Raw genomic sequence first — 9,466 nt, forward strand, 5'->3', positions numbered from 1 at the left:
ACCAGCTTTTTGCTTTGTTGATGTTTTCTATGATATTTTTGTCTTCTATATCCTGTATTTGGGCTCTTATTTTGGTGATTTGCATTCTTCTGTTAAAGTTGGGGTTTTGGTGGTCTTCTCTTTCCAGCTCCCTTTGGTGATTTGTTAGGCTCTCCACTTGTGATATTTCCATTTTTTAAATGTGTGCTCGTAGAGATATAAATTACCCTTTGAGAACTGATTTCATGGCATCTCAGAGGTTTTGGTAAGATGTTTCTTCATTTTCATTTGTTTCCAGAAATCTTTCAATTTCTGCTTTGATTTTAGTGTTGACCCAGTAGTTGTTCAGCCTTATGCTATTTAATGCCCATTTCTTTGTGGGCTTTGGGGAAATGTTGCTGGTGTTGATATTTATTTTTATTCCACTGTGGTCTGAGAGTGTGCATGGCAAGATTTCAACCTTTGGAATTTGTTTATGCTTGATTTATGACCAAGGATGTGATCAGTCTTGGAGTAAGTTCCATGTGGTGATGAGTAGAATGTATATTTTGTGGTTGTTGGGTTGGATAATCTGTATCTATTAAGTCCATTTGGTCAAGTGTCAAGTTTAGGTTCTGGATCTCCTTGTTGATTTTTTGCCTCGATGATCTATCCAGTAGGTTAGGGGATATTCAAGTTCCCTGCTATAATAGTGTTAGAGTCAATATTTTTTTTTAGGTCACTTAATAGTGGTTTTATAAATGCTGATGCTCCTGTGTTGGGTGCATATATGTTTAGGATGGATAGTTCTTGTTGATGGATTGAATCTTTAATCATTATAGTTATCTTTTATCAAAAAGTTGCACCTTTTAAATTTTTTCGTAGCTTAAAAGCTGTTTTGTCTGATATTAAGATTGCAACTCCTGCCTTCTTTTGTGATCCATTTGCCTAGAAACTCATTTTCCATCCTTTAACTTTTAGTCTGTGTGCGTCCCTTGAAGTGAGATGAATCTCCTGGATGCAGCAAATAATTGGGTCATGGTTTTTTATTCAGTTTGCCATTCTGTGTCTTTTCAATGGTGCATTTAGTCCATTCACATTCTGGCTGATTATTGAAATGTGATTGCTTCTCCCTGTCATGAGGTTCTTATGAAGTTTTTTCTTTGTTTGCTTATTTTCTTTTGGCTTTGGGGTTAATGAATGTGTGTGTTTTCAAGTTTCTTCTTTCACTGTATTCTCTGTTGATTCTGTGCTCTGCAGTTCTCTTGGTAAGTGTGTGGTCATTTTTTTTTTTCTTTCTTCTGTGCTTAATACCTTTTTAAGTGTCTACTGTAGAGCTGGTCTGAAAGTTCCATAATCTCTTAGAGATTGGATGTCTGGGAAGGTTTTTAACTTTCCAACACTGAAGAAGCTGAGCTTGAATGGATAGGAAATTTTTTGTTTAAATTATTTATCTTTGAGGACTTTGAATATAGGGCTCCCATCCCTTCCTGCTTGTAGTGTTTCTGCCGAGAGGTCTGCTGCTGTTCTGATTGGTTTTCCCTGGTGGGTAGTCTGACCTTTCTCTCTTGCTGCCTTTAGGATTTTTTCTTTTGTGCCTACTTTGTGTAGGTGAATTACTATGTGTCTAGGGGTTGGTCTTTTCATTTGATGTCTTGTGGGAGTTCTCTGTATCTCTTGTGCTTGGTTGGTCACATCTTTGGTGAGATGGAGAAAATTTTCTTGGATTATCTCCTGGAATACTTGCTCCAAGTTGTTCTCCATTTCCCTTTCTTCTTCTGGGATACCAATCGGGTGTAGGTTCGGCCTCTTGATATAATTGCACATCTCTTGTAGGTTTTTTTCTTTCTTTCTGAGTCTTCTTTCTATTTTTTTTTTTTTTTAACAGATAGGGTTAATTCCATATTCTGGTCTTCAAGTTCTGAGATTCTTCAGCTAGGTTAATTCTGCTTTCCATGCTTGTCATATTGTTATTTATTTCCAATGATCTCTTTGGAGTTCTTCCTCATCCTTTTCTGGCCACACCCTTCATCCCATAGCTGAGTCAGGGTAGGGAGTGGGGAACCTGGAACTCAGCACTCGTCAGGTCCCTCTGAAGTTTGTGCTTTCAGGATATTCCTTCTGGGCCACGATCAATCCCTGAGTAGTTGATCTGCCAGTCACAAAGATTGGGTCTGTGCTCTGTGGTGAGCGAGTCAGATCACTTTCCTGCCCCTCCTTCAAGATGGTGGTGGGGTGCCTCTCTTGTCCTCTTCGGTGGGACTTTGCCTTTGGACTCCCTCTGTAGCCCCTGCTGCCAGTGCCCTGCCAGGTGCTGAAGTGGTTTGGCAAGGCTAGGAGCTGATAGTCTCTCTCCTGTTGCACCAGTGAGAGAGAGCCTTGAGTGGTATTTTCTCCCTGCTGTTTTTGTCTGTTTTTTTTAAAAATAATGGTGCTTTGCTTCTGTGACCTGGGAAGAGCCAGGGAGGAAGCAGAGAAACCGCAGCATCAGCTGTTTCACCAGGGACCTGCCACTTGCTCACGATCCCCCACTTAGTCAGTTTTCCCTAGCATTTTCTTTCTAGGGAAGGTTTGCTGATTTAAAAAAAAGAAAAGAAAAAGAAAATGGTTCTCGACTTCTGCATCCTGGGCATCGCTAGGGTCCAAGCCCAGTAGCGGTGGCACCAGTCGCTGTACCAGGAGAGCCCTGGCCGCTCCCTAGCCCTCACTTAGTCAACCACTCACATGCCCATTTGTTCACCAGCATATACACAAAATTTTCCACATATTCACAAATTTTTTCATATACCTGTGTGAGTGATCACACGGGGACTCACGTAGTCCGACTGGCTCGGCCACCATCTTCCCAACCTCTGCCAAGACCAAAATTTCTAAATGACTGTTCATATTAATGTAGTGGGATTAGTAGGCATAAGTGTGCAGATAAACTAGAATTTTCTACTTCTGAAATGTATGTATTTCACAAAATACACACTCACATGACAAGGCATGCTGAAATTTTACTTACGTAGGAACAGCTTCATTTTAAAGTATACACAATAGATTAGCTAAATAGCTAAACAGATGTATATTTTCACATAAATATTGGAGAGGTTAAAGTGGCCAAGGTGATTCTGGCATTGCAGAACTAGATGTGTTGGAGTTTGATGTTCTACACAGTCCTGAGACTTTGTGATTCCCAAACATATCCTACTTACAGGATGTGTTATAAACAGGTTGTTCCTCAAAATATTCATTTAGCATTTTATTTTTTTACTAAAATACTGAAAATAATTTATTGGGTTACTTGTATTATTTGGCTTTGAATATATTATTTATGTATAAAAGGTTGTTTAAGTAATTGGCATTTTTTTCTAATGTTTTGAGTGCTAAAAATTTAATCTTCTGTAATTAAAAATAAATCTTCAAACTAAACACAGCAGTTATTTTCCCATATACTTTACTGAAAGTGATAAAAAATGAATCAAATTTAACCATGAATTTTGCCTATTCCTATGAAATGTCAAGCTTCCATTTCATTAAGTTTGGAGAGTTTTGAAGGAAATAATATGATGATACTGAAAGAAAGGAAATAAAATTCTTAGAAAGATCTCAAAAGAGCATTAATAGATGAGATTTGAATAAGACTGATCAAATGCTGGAATGGACGCTTTTTTTTTGATTGCCCACATTGTCTGAAAACTGTTCAGCAGAACAAAGGATTTTATGGATGAAAGACTGGTATGAAGAAACATGAATGTCAACTCAGGCTCTGAAAGACAGTCTGCTAATGAAATATTCTAAAAGTCATTTTCAAGGTGGTTGAAAGTTCTCACTGATGTGCACCAATGCTTTTGATAAAAAAATTATATATATCAAATAATTACGCAAGTATTGGCTCTGGGGACAGAGAAAATAAGGTTAGTTCATACGCACCCAAATATTATGGAAAAGTTTGTGTCATACTTCCTGTCTGTGATTGAAAATGATCAGACGACTGATAATATTACTTTGGTATTGAATTTCTTACTTCTTACATGCAAAAAATGCCTTTTTCTGCATCTAGGCTATGCTAACTAACTTTGATCTATGATTTACTACCTTAATGGTTAGCTCTTTATGTGAAAAGTGTAGAAAGAAGATGATTATCTTTCAAAATTGAACTTTTTCAAAACATCCTTGAGTGAACTTTCCTGATAAATTCAAGAAGTAATAACTTTTCCCCAAAGGTCCACTGATCCACTCTATTAATATACATACCTGCCAATGACACCTACTTATCGTTTATTCTATACTATATAGTCTGTCTTAAGGTGTATACCTTTTTAGTGGCTTTATAATTTGATGGAATTTTATGTTCAGATGTCCTTGGAATCTGTCTGTAGCTGTTTTCTGTGTCTTTGATTTTAATCATACAAGGGTGATGAGGACACTCATTCAGCAGTGCCTATGATGATGCCTCATGCAGAGAAGCCCTTAATTAGGGGTAGCAATGATCCTATGACATGACCAAATTAGTGGAAGCATGATTCATAAGGTTTTTAAAACATTTCATGTCACATGGACTATGGGATGTTTGCCTTCTTTCTCTGTCACAATCCTAGGTGATAGACTAAATTGCAGTGGTCTGATGACAATGTCAACCTTTGTGTGTCTGGGTATGGGTCAGGCTTACATTACAAAAGGCTTTGGTCTCTGATGGGTAGACTCTATCTCCATTTTATTTTATTTTTAAAAATACAATTTTAATGACATATACTACTGATACAAACATGAACAAGAATTTTGCACAACTTCTTGTTCTTTGGGACCAACTAAGTTCCAATCTCTTAAACCTTATCTGCCTCATTAAAAAAATATGCCAGGGGAATCTCTGACCATAGACTGATACAGCTTGCTGGCCTGTGAGAAACCAGGTAACACAGAGAGGGTGAGCCATGGGTGAGTTCTACCTTCTGTCAGATCAGTGGCTGCCCACCAATTATTTTATTTACAACTTTCGTCTGTGCCTCTTTTTTTTAATGGTGAGTTGTATAATTATTCCATTATATATTGCAATAGAAATAAAGGGCCCAATAAATGTTACACACTTGAATCATCTCGAAACCACTCACCCACACCACCCCACTGTTCTTGGAAAAATTGTCTTCTACTAAACTGGTCTCTGAAACCAAAAAAGAGTTGTTGACCACTATAATATGCTATTGCCAGTTTGTTATGCACTTGCCCCTTGCACTAGTTTTTCAACTTATAGCTCCTTCTTATCAGCCTAAATTCAAGCATCCAATTTTATAGCAGCATTATTGACAATAGCCAAAAGGTGGAAACAACACAAGTGTTCATTGATGAATCCATAGATAAACAAAATATGGTGTATATATACATATATATGTGTGTATATATATATACATATATATGTATATATATATAAAATGGGATACTATCAGCCTTAAATAGGAAGGCTATTCTGACCTATGTTATAGCATGGATAAACCTTGAAGAAATTAGGCTAATGAAATAAGCCAGTCACAAAAGACACGTGAGGTATGATTCCACTTATAATAGTTACCAAGAACAGTCAATTCATATAGATAGAAATTAGATTGGCGATTGGCAGGGGATTGAGAAAAGAGGAGATGGAGACTTGTTTAATGGGTATAGGGTCTCAGTTTTGCAAAATGAAAAGAGTGCTGGAGATTGTACAATAATGTGCTTAAAACTGCTAAACTGTACACTTAAAAATGGTAAGATGGTAAATTTTACATTATGTGTATTTTGCCACAGTTAATAAAACTAAAAACAAGATGAAATTATCCTTATTATACAAATCACCAATTATATCAGTCTAATCCATCACAAATGTGTTTTAATATCTATAACTTTAGTTACAAACTTTTGGGCAGCTAGCCTAAATAGGAATAATCTGATTGTTTTGAGATATTCACATGCAAAAGAGAAATTGTTATGTAATTTTAATACCAATCCAGCAAGATTTACTTATTGCATACTCAGATGTCTCATATCCTCTGGTAGTTTGGAGAAAGGATAAAAATAAATATCCAGGAGGCAACTATCCAACTACACTCTGAGGGAATTGTTCTAGAATTAATCTTAGTTGAAAATTAATTCAAGAAATTCAGAGTACTGATACTGGTAAAAAAAGAGAATGAGTTTTCCAGCAACATGTATACTTGTTCAGATAGATCCGCTATCATTGGTCTTAAATGCTCACCTGGGAATTGCTTTTGTACTTTGTATTTCCAGCAGAAAAAGAGGCTAAACTGGAAAACCTGTGTCTTTCCAACCACATCTCAGCAGTAATACAAGTCTTTTTAGTTATATTTGTCCAGTTTCACATTTCTACCTTTGAAGCAGTTGGAGATAACCCTAACTGGTTCATTTCAGAGAAGGAAAAGTTAAAAGGTAAACACAAAAAGTCTAACAATTTCATTGTGTGCCATTGATTGAGTGGGAATTGAGACAAATATCAAGAGAAAAAGTGTGGATCTAAATAGAGAACCAAGATTGGTAAAATCAAGTGGCAGTAGGTCAGAGGAGACAAATAATACTAGGTATAGCACTAATAAACCTGGCTCATACTACTAATAATTAACATTGTGAACTGAGTCTACATCATGGGCACTATTCTAAGCACTTGTCTTGATGCCATAATGCCTTCAATGGCTTTATGTGATGGATGCTGCTATTATTTTCCAGTGTCTTAGCTTGTGTTACCCAAAGAGGAGACCCTGAGACAATAACTTGGGTACAAATATTTTATTTGAGAAATCAGGTCTAATTCTCTATTCTGTGTGAAGTAGTGAGGAAGTGAGACAGGTAAGAGGGGAAATCAGACAAAGGTCTGTTAATTAGTGAGTGTCTGCTATGTGTAACCAAGGCTCAAGTACCACTGAAGAACCTTCAGAGACTGTATAGAATGTGCTTTAGAATGGCACCACCGAAGGACAAGGAAGCTGAGGACTTTATCTATCAACTCCTATGACTCATTGGTTGGGGGTTGCTTCTAGGACATTGGTTCCTAGGCACTGACATGTTACCATATTCTAAAAACATCCTCAGAGAGACACAGGAAGCAGTCCTGTGTATGTAAAAAACCGATGCTGGTGTTCCTGAAATGACAGCGTCTGCTTTACTGATTTTACATATGAGGAAAATTGGACACAAAGTTAACATCTATGTAACTTGGAATTATTCTAGAAATATAAACCATTGACTGAGTTGATTTCTACATTATGTTTGTATTTACAAGCTTATTGTAAGCTTGTGTTTACAGTACAGCTAAAGAAGATGAAACAGACAAGAATAGAAAGAGATATTAGACATAGAATCCTGTTTTTTTTTTTTTTTAAGGGACTGGTATTTAACATATATTTGAATGAAAACACTTTGTCACCATTTTTTAACAGAAAATGATCTGCACTTTTAAATTTGAAGCTGCTCTGGCATTAGGACTTAATTGCTTTCAGCTCCACAGGTTTCAGATGCCACCGCACTACCAACTCCCCAGTGCTCTTAAGGCATGTGCTGGACATGTCCTCTTCTGTTGGAAGTTCTTGTGGCAACTTCAGGGGTTTGATTCTTATCAAATGTTTAACCACTTTCAGTTTTGCGTTCACTGAAGGGATATTCTTGTGAACTTGAGGGGTATGTGCCTTTTGGAATCCAAGCATCTTTATTATATCTTTTTCCCAATATGGACGTCTTTTTGTGCCTTTTATTCTGGCAACAATATGCAGTTTATGAGGGTTCTGTGGATCCCCACCATATTTTTCATGGTTGGCAGGTGAAAACTGAAATACTTTCTCTGGAATTCTTGACCTGGTAAATTTGTGACGAATCCAGTCTGTACAAATGAGAGACTCCACACCTTTTGCCATAGTCTGTAGTCTGCCTAGGGGCTTCTGAACTACTAAGTGCAAAATCTCTGCCATAAGGGTTGTGACTGTTCTCTTTAGAGGCAGCGCCTGCTAAGTGTTCAGCCTGAACTTTCCCACTGAGGAGAAGCTGAGTGCCCAGAATCCTGTTTTATAAGGTATCCTTAGAACTATGGAGTCCGTAGAGAGGATTAAAAGTGATTTTAAGATAAGAGATTTTAAGACAATATACAGACTTTGAGTGACAACTGAGCAACCAGAAATCATAACAAGAGACTTTGGGGGCTGGAGATTTTTGGTCATTTTTGAAAACTTAATGACCATTTAAAATTAGTTTATTATTATTCTTTGTTAGTCTTTATCTTAATTATAATATTGGTAAGAAGTTTTTCATTTATTCATCCATCTAAGGTACATATTGGGCATTTAGTGCTGTCTAGGCATTTATGATGGATACTGAGCAAATAATACACGGTTACTGTTTTTACTGTTTAAGGAGTAAATTTAATATAAAAAAGGAAATGTGATAAAATGTCACACAGTTCTAGAATATCTAGAATGTGAAGTGTTGTCATGTACAGTGGTACAGAGTTTTATCCTCTCTGAACTTATAGTCTGAAAGGGAACATGTGCAAAGTAACATGCAAATCATGGCAGGCTGATATTTATCATCGACCATTGTTGAATAATGGCAAATGATTGGCCTGGTTGTACATGCAAGCAAACAACAGAAATACACCTAGCAGATTGTTGAAAGTGAACTCATTTGTAGTGAGTTTTAATACCTCACTAAGTAGTAGTGAGATATAACTTTGAAGTTTTAAAAAATTATTCCACTGAACAAATTTTGTTCAAAAATATTAAAAGAATTATGAGAAAAAATGTGAATATCTTTGACTTCACAAATATACTCCTAGGAATATTTTCCAAAGATATAAGAATATAAGAAAAGATTTCATCCCCAATTGTTTTTTACATTTTTCTTTTTTTAAATTAACAAGCCAAGCATGTTTCCTCTTCTGTCTTTTGTTTGTGTTACTAAGTCTGGAAGCTTGTCACTCAGATCTCCATATTGCCAATGCCATAATGTCATTCAGATTCCTGTTAGAAAGTTATCTTATCATAGTGATATCTATTACTTACTGTTACTCTCTGTCTTCTTATCCTACTTTTGTATGATTATTATAGTTTTATTGTAGGACTTAACCACTGACTACTATATTTATTTGTGTGCATTGTTTTTCTAGTCTGTCTCTATTACTTAGTTCCCAGAATATAAACTTCATGAGAAAAGAGGATCAGCATTCCCAGTTGGGAAAAGTTAGGTATTGCATAGTGAGCAAATATTCCATAAGTAATTGTTGAGTGAATGAATTACAAAAACAGAAGAAACTAAGTGTTCTTCCACAGGATCTTGGTCAAATATATTAGGTAACCATATAACAAAATTCTACACAACCTTTAAAATAACATAACTAACATTTGTACAGAAACACATGCACATATACATATGTGAATTTTTAAACACATGGTTACATGTACATAATAAGAAACTATAATTTGCAAAGCAGGTTTTTTGGTTTTTTTTTACTGTTCAATATTATTCTCTCTTCTCTCTCTCTCTCTCTCTCTCT

General features: G+C 36.1%; 1 pseudogene; it reads right to left on the reverse strand.

Annotated features, from left to right (window-relative positions):
- Window positions 1-7,403: 7,403 nt before the first annotated feature.
- Window positions 7,404-7,910, reverse strand: LOC103276314 (annotated as a pseudogene).
- Between the last annotated feature and the right edge of the window lie 1,556 nt (window positions 7,911-9,466).

This window comes from Carlito syrichta, unplaced genomic scaffold (genome assembly GCF_000164805.1).
Source record: "Carlito syrichta isolate Samal-C Ts95f unplaced genomic scaffold, Tarsius_syrichta-2.0.1 Scaffold316035, whole genome shotgun sequence".
In the NCBI taxonomy this organism is placed as follows: Eukaryota; Metazoa; Chordata; class Mammalia; order Primates; family Tarsiidae; genus Carlito; species Carlito syrichta.